The sequence below is a fragment of the Balaenoptera borealis genome (assembly GCF_965194805.1).
Source record: "Balaenoptera borealis genome assembly, chromosome: 21".
Lineage (NCBI taxonomy): Eukaryota > Metazoa > Chordata > Mammalia > Artiodactyla > Balaenopteridae > Balaenoptera > Balaenoptera borealis.
Genome location: NC_138880.1, coordinates 7,565,589 through 7,579,084, shown reverse-complemented (window position 1 = coordinate 7,579,084; position 13,496 = coordinate 7,565,589).

Here is a 13,496-nt window from a genome sequence, read left to right as displayed (position 1 = left end):
GTCTTTTTTTATTTTATTTTTTAAGATTTTTTTGATGTGGACCATTTTTAAAGTCTTTATTGAATTTGTTACAATATTGCTTCTGTTTTTTGTTTTGGTTTTTTTGGCCGCAAGGCATGTGGGGTCTTAGCTCCCCAACAAGGGATTGAACCCGCACCGCCTGCATTGGAAGGTGAAGTCTTAACCACGGGACCACAAGGGAAGTCCCTGTGTCTCTGTCTTGACGTGCCTTCTTATAAAGACACCAGTCATTGGATTTAGGGCACACCCTGATCCGGTATGACCTCCTCTCAACTAATTATATCTGCAAAGAACTTACAGCCAAATAAGAACATGTTTTGAAGTTCTGGGTAGAATGAATTTTTCAGGGAGAACTTTCGCCCCAGGATCAGGGTCTCACCTCTTCATCTTGCTAACATGAGGCATGGATTCTGGCACCTAGTAGGAGCTTAATAAAAAGTGTTCGGAATTGCCTACAACTCATTACCGGTTTCTAGTGTGTTCAGCTACAGTTCTCTTCAATTAACATTCACTGAGTTCCTTTTCCACGGGGCTGGTTAATCATTTTGTGACATTTTCTCGTGAAAAATTAGAACCAGATCAGTGTGGGATGACTTCTTGGTGATATTCATACTCATTTAAAATTCGTCTTTTTTTTTTCCTTTTCAAAATAATACATGGACATAGTTTAAAAGTGAAATAATACTTTTAAAAATCAGAATTTATGACAAAAAGAGCAATCTCCTTCCCATTTCTCAGTCCTGCTCCCCAGATGCAACCCTTCTTAACTCTTCTGGCTGTGGCTTGAGGTGTTTAACCCCATGATTCTAAGTACATGCGTGTATTATCAATTTTAGACATTGTCACAGACCTGTCAGTGTCTCACCCATGTCCCTTGGGCCTTAGTCCTTCAGGGCAGCTGGTCTGCTTCTAGTTGCTGATGTGTCATCTCTTTGCCTAGGGACATGCTTCAAAGACCACCCTGCCTGTGCACAGGGCAGGCCAGAAGTGCTGAGGAATCCCCCAGAAGTAGCCCCCAACCTGATGGGACTTGGTGTATAAACGCCCTCACTCCCTCGCTGCTGGTGGACCTGACTCTGGGGCATGCACTAGCCACCCCCAGAGCTTCTCTGTGGGATTAAGATCTAGTTGCTCTGGGACTTCCCTGGTGGCGCAGTGGTCAAGAATCTGCCTGCAATGCAGGAGACACGGGTTCGAGCCCTGGTCTGGGAAGATCCCACACGCCACGGAGCAATGAAGCCCGTGTGCTACAACTACTGAGCCTGTGCTCTAGAGCCCGCGAGCCACAACTACTGAAGCCTGTGCACCTAGCCCCTGTGCTCTGCAACAAGAGAAGCCACCGCAATGAGAAGCCCGTGCACCGCAAGGAAGAGTAGCCCGCACTCGCCGCAACTAGAGAAAGCCCGTGCACAGCAGCAAAGACCCAAAGCAGCCAAAAATAAATAAATTAATTAAATTAATTAATTAATTTAAAAAAATTTTTAAAAATAAAAAGATCTAGTTGCTCTGGTGGACTCTGCTTGATCACACACCGTGGTTTTTTTTTTTTTCTTTTTTTTCTGGCCACACCCCGACCAGGGACGGAACCTGTGCCCCCTGCAGTGGAAGCACAGAGTGTTAACCACTGGACCACCAGGGAAGCCCTGATCATACACCTTTATCAGTGGCCTCATTGTTCTACTTATTTCTCTATGGTGTTTTCTGTTTCTCCCAAGTAAGGTTTTTTTTTTTCTTAAAAAAGAGAAAAACACATATATACCATTTTTATTGTGGTAAAATATACATAACATAAAACATCACTTTAACCAGTTTTAAGTGTACAAGTCAGCAGCATTCAGTACATTCATGTTGCTGTGTAATCATCACCACTATCCATCTCCAGAATTTTTCATCATCCCGAACTGAAATTCTGTGCCCATTAAACACTAACTCCTTATTACCCCCTGCCCCCCTAAACCCTGGGTAACCACTTCAAGTAAGCTTTTGGACTAACTCTTATGTGAGGGTCTGCTTCTGGAGAAACTCAAGCTGAGCCAGACATGGACTATGGATTTCACATCATGGTAATTCATTCATTGTTTTATTCAATCAATTAGGTATCTACTGTGTGGCACGCACTTTTCTGTAAGGTTTATATTATACGTGATTAGGAAATGTTATAAAGGCAAATAAAGCAGAGTAAGATGATAAGGGTGCTGTAGGTTGGGGGAGCATTATTTTAGATATCTTGGGCAAAAGAAGTGACATTTAAGCAGAGACTTGAGTAAAATAAGGGAGTGGGATGCCATGCCTTGTTTGGGGAACAGTGTCCTAGGCAGAGGGAACTGCCAGTGCAAGAGCCCAGAGGCGGGAATAAACTTGGATGAGGATTTAGTTCTCCTCCCCCTCCCACCTGCACATGTACACGTCCCCTTCAGTCTTCTCAATATTAAATTGTCTAGAATGTGTTACATCACACATTCTAGATAAACTAGTAGTTGGTCATTACCTTATTAAGTTCATACAAATACTGTTCACTGCTAAGCCACATGCTGTATTATGGTTATATTTTTGCTCTTATACATCCTTTTGTTTTGTTTTTCCTAGAGTTAGAAATTCTTTTCATTTACTTTATTTAGTATTGATCAGGATTTGCTCAGAAAAGCAAACCAATGGTTTTGTTTTTTGTTTTTTTCACCACGGCAGTGAAGGCCCAGAATACTAACCACTAGGCCACCAGGGGTCTCCCTGAACTGTAACAGTTTTTTTGTTGTTGTTGTTCTACTTTTACTCCTGGATCTCTTTCTCCAGAAGCTTTCTGTTTTTCTGCTCCCTTCTTTGCACACGGCACTTGACTGTTGTCTTGGGGCTTTTTTTCAGTTGCTCTGATGTCTCACTGGTTTCCTGGATCTGGTCTTCTTTCTTGGTTTGCTCCCTGCCTGCCTCTTCCCCTGAGTTTGTTTTATGTATATATGTGTGTGTGCGTGCGTGTGTGTGTGTGTGTGTATGCATGTGTGTATGCATGTATGCACACGTGTATGCATGTATGCATGTGTGTTTGCACGTGTGTGCTCACATATGTATGTGTGTGCATGGGTGTGTGTGCATGTGTGTATTTGTATGCATGCATGCACGTATATATGTGTATGCATGTGTGTATGCAGTATGCATGTGTGTTTGTGTGTGTATGTATGCATGTGTGTGCATGTATGCATGTGTGTGTTTGTATGCATGTATGCATGTGTGTGTATTTATATGTGTGTATGTGTGCACATATGCTTTATTCCTGAAACTCCTCTTCTGGTACCTCCTAGGAAATAATGCATTGGAGATAGAACACTTACTCTCATGCCTGAAAATGTCTCAAACTTGGTTGATGGTTAAGTGTTTAATTTTGATTGGCAATTGAAAATCATATTTTCCCCCAGAACTTCCAAGGCCTTCGAACATCTGGTATTGTTCTTGAGAAATCCAATGACATTCGTATCCTCATTTCATCATATATAACCTTCCTTTCTCCCTCCCTCTCCCTCCTCCTCTGCTTCCTCCTCATTCTTTTCCTTTCTCTCTCTCTCTCTCTCTCCCTTTCTTTCAACTATCATTTTTATCCTGATTGTGAAATTTCATAACTAGGGTTTCCTGCTCTGGGCCTTTTTTTTGTACATTGCATTGGTTATTAAATGGGCCCTGTTAATCTGTCCAGATTGAAATTTTCCTATACTATTTCCTTTATGTCTTTGTTATTATCTTCCCATCCATTTTTCCCCTGTTTTCGTTTTATGGAACTTCTTCTACTAGTTAAGCATTGGACGCCCTGAACTGCTCATTGAATTCTCCTATCAGCTTATCTATAGCTCATTTGTTTGTTTCTTCTCTTCCTGTTGCTTTTTAAAAGTACTTTCTGGGATATTTACTTGATTTAATTGAATCTTCCACTAATTTTTTAACATTTTAACATTCATTATTTTAATTTTGTTTCTTAAAGAACTTTCTTATTCTCTAATTGCCCCATCTTGGTATTAGAGCATTCTGTTCTTGTTTCATGAGAATAATATCGTTCTATGTCTCTAAAGATACTGATGGTCTTTGGAAATTTTCTTCTGTTCTCCATATTTTCTTTATTTCCTGATTTTAAAAAAATCTTTTTTTGTTTTGTTTTGATCTTTACGTTGAATGCTTTCTTTAAAAACCTATTGATACTTTGCTGTCTGTCCACATTTCAGAATAGAGGACTTGAGCTGATGTGAAGTTCTCTGACTGTGGTGGGGCAATGCCTCCCAGGCTGTGCTATTGGGGGATGGGGGTGGTCATGGGCTTTTTCATGGGGAGACTCTCCATTTACTCTGGGCTATCTGCTTGTTAACAGAGAATTCTGTTTCTTGAGAGAATATTGTCTGACCTCCTGCCTTGGGATATGTATCTATCTGGTTGTTGGCATTTGGAGCCTGCGACTGGAAGGGGGTGATGGGGAGTGAAGAGGGGTGAGTTTCTTTGCTCTGTAGACAGACATCATTCATTTTCTTTCCTTAGCCTCATAGCTCAGCCACGCCTGCCAATGTGCCTCAAGTGCCTTTTTCTGAAGTCCATCCTGCAGGGTGGGAGGGGTGCTACAGACTGAACGTTTGTGTCCCCACCAGACTCATAGGCTGAAGCCCAATGCCAGTGTGATGATATTTGGAGGTGGGGCCTTTGGGAGTTGATTAGTATTAGATGAGGCGATGAGGGTGGACCCCCATGATGGGATTAGTGACCTTATAAGATCAGAGAGCCTCCCTCCCTCCTGGCATGTGAGGATAGAGCAAGAAGGTAGCCATCTGCAACAGGACCATGAAGTGGCCACACCTTGATCTTGGGCTTCCCAGCCTCCAGAACTGAGAGATAAATGTTTGCCATTGAAGCTGACCAGTCTAGGGTATTTTGTGATAGCAGCCTGAGCTGACTAGGAAAAGTTGTTCTTTGCCTGTGCAGGGTACGAGAAGGGGACCTGGGGGCTTGATTATTCTGTAGAAAGTGTCCAGACAGTTCTGTTTTCAGCCTCTGTCCTTGCCTATCTTCCCCAGAATGCAGCGCCTCCACCCCGGGACTGCGGGTCCTTCATCAGCCCCGTGCGCTAATGGTCCACCCTCTCCCCACCCTCTGACTTCCAGAATCGTGTTGATGCTGTGGCTTCCCCTCCTCTCCCTGTCTTTGCGAAGCGACCCTTTTGTTATTCCTTTATGCAACATTTCTGGTATTTCAGGCGGGACAGATATGTGTTTATGCTCATTCCCCATATTTACCTGAAGGTTCTCCTCTTTTGCTGGGCTGGTTGCACCGGCCGTTGGTGGCTACTGCATTGTCCACACCTCAGGCTGCCCTCCTGGAGACTGTGCGCAGGGATGTAGGGATGCAGGGATACTAGCTGTGGCAGGAACGAGGCGACGTTTAAGCATGAGCCCTGGTCTGAGCTACAGCTGTTGAGCATTTGCTCTAACGCATATTAGCTGTGTGTCCTTGGACAAGTCACAACCTCTCTGTGTTTCACCTGTGAAATGGGGGTTATAACAACACTTACCTGAAAGGTCAGCTAGATAGTGCCTGTAAAACACTTTGCTGCTTCCAGCACAGAGTAAGGGCTCAATAAATTGGAGCAATCGTTATTATTATTAATATAAGTAACATACTATCGTATTTCTCAGAGATAAGAATATCTCTGTATTATCATCATTACATCTGAGATTGGACCAGATAAAAACAAGACCCAATTATAATCATTTCTACCATGGGTCTTCTACCAAGACCCATGGTAGAAATTAGAGAAAAGTCCAAATGATTTCCACCAAGTTATGTATTAAATCGTTTATTTATAATTATTTTATTATTTATCATTTTATTGTGTTATTTTATTCTTTGCTATTTATTTGTGTATCTAGTTATTTATGAAGCACCTACTACGTAGCTGATGCTATATACTGTAAGCCCCATGGGAACCAGGCCACAGAAGTGTGAAAGTGCAGACTCTGTCTTTAGGGAGCTTACATTTCAGCCAGAGAGAATAGTTAAAGAACAGCTAAATACTGAGTCGTTAATTACTGGCTGAAGTGAAACAGGAATGAGCAAGGAGATGGTATGGGGGTTAGATGAGGGGAAACGTGGCTTGGGGGAAGATGTGGAATTGGTCTGGGTTTGGAGGATGAGGCAGGGCCAGATGCACCAAAGGAAGGACAAGGTCAGAAGCAATAGGAACCCCTTTCCCCCACCCAGAGAGGGAGGGGAAGCTTTGTGTTTGCAGATCACGGTGAGAAGGGGGGGGGCCAGGGGCCGCAGAGGTGGGGTGTAAGGTTGGACGTTGAGGTGTAATCAGATTGTGAGCGGCTTAGAAAGAGGGGCGGAGGGGCTGGCAGTTAACGTGGCAGACACTGGCTCTCCGGGCAGGAGCATGGCGGGGCGGATGGTGCAGCAGGTCCCTGGGGCTTTACTTCGGTCCCCATCTCACCCTCAGCAGAAGGAGAACTCAGAGGGAAAGTTTCCAAACTCGCCTGAGAAGCTGAGTGATGGGATGAATGAAAAATTGATGTGGGTCATAAATATTGTAGGAGAGAATGCACCAGATTCCCTTAAGGGTAAAGTTCAGGGAGAAACCTACTGCTGCGGAGGGAAAGGGTTCCGTGGGGGAGGGAGGGGGATGCCCATTGGGGGTTCCGCGGTGCCACTCCCAGTATCCGGGGCCCCCGGGTCCTTGGAGAAGCTGCTGCTGCTCAGCGATGCTCCTGATGGAACAGAACGGCCAGTGTCCATTTGGTGAAGGGCGTGGGGGCAGAGATGCTCCGTCTCCCTCAGCCTCAAGGCTGCTGCTCTGGATTCCTTTCAGCTTCCTCAAGGGGCGATGCAGATGTGACCCCAGAGAAGCTGAGGTCTCTGCTGAGCTCGCTGATGCTGGCTGGCACTGGATAGCCCTCCTTTTCCACCAGCCCCACAAGCTCTTCCTCACACGGCTCTCCATGGGGTCTGGGCGGAGTCCACAAGTCTCTGTGACCCTAAGTGGTCCCCCAGAGGTCAGAGTTCCGGGGCTCTGAGTCATTTTTCTGGTTGCCTCTTTGCTCCACACGCACCTCGGAGCACTGGTGCAAAGATCTTGGTGATGAGTCTTTGCATCCAAATACCTGCTGGTGAACTTTCTTCCGAGAAGGAGCACAGAGAGTAAAAGGAGGGAGGCGGAGCCTTAATGCTGGCTCAGGGGGTCAGCCCCCCTGCCCGCATCCCCAGTGACTTCTCATCACCTGTCTCTGGCGGTTTATTTCAGGAACACTTGAGATGGGTGTGTAGTGTGAGGGGAATAGTTACAAGCAACCAAGGCAGGGGTGGGGAGTGAGAACAGTCCTGCTGGGTGGTGGGCTGATAAACGTTCACCAGCTCTTGGGGGTAGGGGTAGGGGAGGCACCTTGACTGGCAACGTCTGCTGATTTCTGTGTGTTAACACTCTCACTGTGACCCAGGTCATGTCACCAACAGGATGCCAGGAGGCTAACACAGTTCCCCAAGACGTAGCAATAGACTCGCCCAAGCTGGTAGGCACATGCCTGGTCCCACTGTCTTTGGAAGCTTAGAAACCCGAGTGGCCATCATGCTTTCTACCATCAGCCACGGCGAGACTGGGTATCTTGCCTCCCTGTCCCTCAGGTGGCCAAGAGTTTGCCTTTCTCTGGACCCACGGTAGGTCATCATGGTAGAAATTAGAAACTGGAAACCCAGGGGAGCTTTGGAGAGTCCCTCTGGGCTCACTGACTGCTGATGGCATCGGAATCAGATGCAGGAAGGAGGGAGGGGCTGGTAGGAACCCCTGCAGTTGCCCCAGAGACTGAGGGATGGGCTGGCTGGCAACTGGTCCAGCTCTCCCTGCCTACCAGGGGTGTAGTTGGCAGTGCCTCCCACTGGCTGAAAGGTTTCTGATACCCCTGCCAGCCCTCTGAGTCTGTGTTGATGACAGCTGCCACCTCCCCAGCTCCACTGCGGGTCAAGCACTCTGCTGGCTGCGATGTAGACCTCGTCTCGGTCAGTCTCACAGCCGCCCTGGGAGGTCAGCGTGACCTTGACCCCACTTCACACGCAGAAACCGAGGCTTGGATTAAGTAACGTGCCCGAGGTGATACCGTTGGTAAGTAGCAGAGCTGGTTCTGTTTGACAAGAACTTGCCTTCCCAGCCATAATACATCTCACCAAATGCAAGGTCCAGGCCTTTTTTGGAGCTCTGGACAGTCAGGTAACGTGGACATATCCCCCGCCAATTCTTACGTCTGGTTCTCTGCAGCAGAAACTCACAAGACCTCGTCGAACTGCCACTCCGGGGCCAGATTGCCATGTTCAACCCACCCAAGGTCATTTCCATCTCCAGTCCTGTGGCAGTCAGGGAGGCTTGTGGACCCTGAAGATGAAGACAAAGTCAGGCAGTGTCTCCCTCTGTCGCGGGAGCAAATTAAGTTCTGCCAAAGATGGAGAAAGGAAGCGGCCCCAGGAGCAGTGGGTCTCCGCGTGGCTGGTGAGAGCAGAGGCTCGTAGCTCTCACCGCAGAGCGCAGGCGCGTTCTAGAAGGCTGGCAGGAAGACATCAGCGCACAGAGTAACTAATGCACGATAAGCTACAGTCTTGGGAGCTGTGAGATGCCGTCGGGAGTCATGTCACGATGGCAGAAGACCTTAATGACTGAGGAAGAATTAGGGGCCTCAGCAGAGCCAACTGAAGCATGTCAGGGGGTCTCCCCCAATTGGGGGAAGAGGCAGGTTCAAGCAGCCGATGCTGATTATGTAAACAGAAGGCTCCATACCCCGGAAAAGGTGACGTCATCAAGCTTTCCTTGCTTGATTGACACATCCCATGAATTCTGAGACTACGAGGCATAATCTGGTACCTCCTTGTCTTTTTAGCACCCTCCCCTCTACCACATCAGACACATTACTCATTTCCCATCCTCTGTGTCTTTGCTCACTGACTGTTCTCCCTGGAATAAACATCCCCAACCCCTTGGGTACAAACCTTCACATTTATGTGTAAGGAAGCTTCCCGAGGGCACGACCGAAGTACAGTTTACTGCTGCACCCACCACGTGTCTGGCTTGGTGCCTGGCACATAAGAAGGACTCAGAAGATATTTGTTGAGTACGATTTTATTTATTTTTTTATTTTTATTTTTTTTTTAAATTAATTAATTATTTATTTATTTATTTTTGGCTGTGTTGGGTCTTCGTTTCTGTGCGTGGGCTTTCTCTAGTTGTGGCAAGTGGGGGCCACTCTTCATCGCGGTGCGCGGGCCTCTCACTATCGCGGCCTCTCTTGTTGCGGAGCACAAGCTCCAGACGCGCAGGCTCAGTAGTTGTGGCTCACGGGCCTAGTTGCTCCGCGGCATGTGGGATCTTCCCAGACCAGGGCTCGAACCCGTGTCCCCTGCATTAGCAGGCAGATTCTCAACCACTGCGCCACCAGGGAAGCCCAAGTACGATTTTAAATTTTATTTTGGGGGTGATCCTACCCACCAAAACTTAAACCCGGGCCATGACCTGAACGGGTGATTCTACAGGACTTGCTGCTCCCATTACGAGGATTACCCATCAGCCCTTTGTGAATTTGATGATTATGCATTCATTCCCAAATACGTGCTCATCCTTAGATGCTCCAATAAAATCTAATTTATTAATCTGTAAAATTGAGACCCAGACACACCATGACCCTTGGTAATCCTACCACAAAAAAACACACAGAAAGCACAGCCTAATACAGAATCATGTTCCCAGTTAACCTTCTGAGTGTCAGTCTTTCATAAAACTTTTGCATTAGATGCAAGAGCCTCAATTAGACAAGGAAATTCTGCGGTAATACGTTCAGTGCCACACTTCAAAATGATTAAGCGCAGAGTCTAGCCATGGAGGGGATCCCAGACTTTTCCATGTGGAGTTGTGTGTAATTTCAAGTACCTTTTCTTGGTCTGCCTTGTAAAAATTGCCTCTGTTGGCTTTAATTTCCACTCAGCTGAGTCGCAGGGAAGGAGAGGGATGAGTGTCCAAAGTTACAAAGGGAGCATCTGACATCCAACAGAGGGAAACACAGCGACTCCACTGCAAAGAGGAAAAGGAACCCAGGGCTTCTTATCACGGTGCCCGAGGCCCAAAGAGTGATGGGCAAACTCAAGGCAAGAGAGAGAAGCACATCACCCGCCGGTGCCCGGCAACCTCGGCAGCCCCAGAACACCTCCTTCAGCAAGCCTGGTGGGGCCACCAGCTCTGAGTCTGTGCCTGCTCCAGCCTCCAGACCACACAGCCCAGGAGCCCAGCACCCCGTGTTAGTATTTGCAAGCAGATCAGCTGATCCTTGCAGCGCCTGGAGGGGAGAGACTCACCCCACCTCTTCCTGGGCTTGACATTGGATTTGAGCCTCTGGATGAGGGAGGAGGTTGAAGATGCTTGGTCCATCTCCCCTCATCCCACCCTGAAGGTCACCTGCAGCTTGGTAGACACGGCTTGCATGCGCTGATGGCCTCTGCATCAGCCTCCCATTGCTGCACAGAGAACCATCACAGAGGTAGCAGCTTAAGACAACACACGTCTCTCCTCTCACAGTCCCCGTGGGTCAGGAGTTGGCTCAGCTCAGCTGGGTCCTCTGCTCGGCATCTTACAGGCTGCTATCCAGGTGTCAGCTGGGATTGTGATCTCACCTGAAGCTGGGGTCCTCTTCTAAACTTACCGCTTGTTGGCAGTATCCAGTTCCTCGTGGTTGTGGTTATAGGGCTGAGGTCCCCATTTTTTTTGCTGGTTGTTGGCTGGGGTCCCTCTCGGCTCCTGGAGACTACCCGCTGGACCTCAACATGGTAGTTTGCTTTTTCAAGCCAGTGGGAGGGGAGAGCATGCACTACTGCTTCTTGTCTTTTTCCAGGGCTCACCTGATTAATTCAGTATCACTTAATGATGGTGCTTAGAGTCAAAGGATTAGGGACCTTAAATACATATGCAGTATCTCTTTTGCCACATAATGTAACATAAATCACAGGAGTGATAGCCCATCATATTCGCAGCCCAGACCACATGCAAGGAGATGAGATTAGACAGGATGTGCCTCCAGGAAGAGGGATTCTTAGGGGCCACCTTAGAATTCTGACTACCACCATTTCTCACCTCAAGCTCTGGGTCTCTCTGCTTGAGGGATTTCTCTGGCCACAGGAACACTGGGGATACACTAAGTGCAAGGGATAATCTCAACCAATGAAGGAAAGCCTGGTGGATAAATACCCTGGCTTCCAGGTCCCTTGGTGAGACAGTTCTGAGGTGTGAGTTCCCCAGTCTCAAAAGGCAACCCTGAGAGATTGCAGCCCATGTTCCTAGAGCAGCTACTCACCCACGAATGTGCCTTCTATTGTCTCAATTCTCAACTCCCTGCCACACTTCCTGGGGTCATCTCCTAAATACACGACTAGCCCCCACATCAGTATCCCAGGATCTGCCGTTGGGGAAACCTTATTAAGTCAGACTTGAACTTCATTCCTCATGTCCACTTTGCCTTTCCTGCAGCAGCCCTGTCAACCTTTCTCCTTCTCCTCAGGTCTCAGCCACCTGCGCTCACCCCAGCCCTCCTGAGGCAATGAAAAGCCTGTCTGATGGAACCCGGGCGATGGAGGCTGCTTCTGTTTCCTTCCTTCTCCCGCAGGTTTCCTTCCTGGCCCACTGCTCTCAACCCCTTTCCCCGTGTGCAGAGACAGAAGGGCTCCTCCCCGAGGCGGTCTTAGATTCCATGCCTCCCTTTCTCCCTGGGGACCCTGCCTGCCTTCCATCTTGCTTCTCTTCCTCACAAGCCACTGGCTCTTCTCCCTCCCACCAACATAAATAAAAGCTCAAGTCTCCCCTGAAGTAACTCCTTCTTTGGTTCGGCCGGCCCCAAATGCTTCCAGCCTGACACACCTTCCCTCAAATCGTGGTCTGTGCCCCCAGCCTCCACTTCTCCAACGCCAGGGGCTGCCCAAGCCCGTGAGGCTGCTTCTTCTCTCCCAACCCCACAGAATCCGCCTCCTCAGGCACCAAGGGGCTCCCCTTGCAGCATCCTTAGCTTTTCTTGCTTTGCTTCTCCATCACTTTGTTGTCGCTGGAGGATTTGAAGATCCTATTCCTTACTGAAACTGTCTCCTCTCTTGGTTTCCATGAAAGTGAGTTTTTCAGTTTCCCTTCTTTCCTGACAACTCCTTTGACATCCTTGTCTTCTCCTTTCTTCCCCATGCCCAAGGGTTCTGCTCCCCAAGCCTCCACCCTTTCTCTACGCATGCCCTCGGCAGCCTGCCATCCTCATAGCCTACCTGGCGCCCCACACTGCTTCACACTCTCCTCCGGCTTCAGAACCAGTTTCATCCTGAGTCAGGGATGAATGGCTCAGTGCAAATCCACAGTTGGAGAAATGTGGCACCAAGGCAAACAGGCTGTTGACGAGCTTTGATGTCTTTCCTTGTTTTGCTGAGACTCCGCTTTGTGTGACCAGCTCCCCACCCTGTGCCTCCAGGACCAGGGACAGCAGCAAGGGCCCACGTCGCTGAGTGTACCTGCCAGGCCGTGCTGAGAGTTTCTACGTTATTTTATTCGCTTTATTTCATCCTTATGATGGTCATGTGGGGTGAGAACTCTTTTCTCCACATTTTACAGGTGAGTAAACTGAGGCCAGAAGGGTTAAAGGTTTGGCCCAGGTGGGTTCCCAGCCCCCACTGCCTTCTCATTTTGCTGTGCACACCACCGTCCCACCTCCTCCACTGCATCTCCAATCCCTCTCCTAAGCTTTCCACCCATGTGGTCACTGCCTGGCAGATGCATGCGCCACAGGCTCCCAAAGGGTCCAAAAGCAGGCTTCTAATCTACTCACTCCACCAGGCTCTGTCCACACTGCACTGGAGTCCCTCTTAGCACCCTCCACGGCTCTTCACTATTTGGTGACAAAGGCCAGCTTCCTTCCCAGGGGTCCTTGGACTACAACCCCCATCAGACTTCCCAGCCCCTTCTCAACCCTTCCCACGTGGTCCATGCAGACACCCCAACTCCTCACTGTTCTATGAACGCATCATGCACTCTGCCTCTGGATTTTGCACATGCCCCTTTTTCTACTGAGAATACTCTGCCCTCTCTCCCAGACAGACTCCTATTCACCCCTCAAAGCCCAGCTCAAATGCCCCCTCTTTGGACAATCTTCCTTTGTGCTTCACTGGTTCCACTGTGTTACCACCTGTTAAGAACTCCAGCCACTCATGTGTGTGACTGTCATCCACATGCCATTGGGAGCTCCTGGAAAGTGGGGTCACTGCATTACCTATTTTTGAGTCTCCACTGCCCAGCCTGGTGCCATATTACTGTTAACATATGCTTATAGAAAGTTCATTCAATGTTGCTTCCCATACAGTATTATGGTATTTAATCTTGACAATGAAAGTATGGAGAAAAGGGAAGACTAAGTGATGGCGGAAATAGGAAGACAGGCTCTGCTCCATCTGGGAGCGCCAGGAAG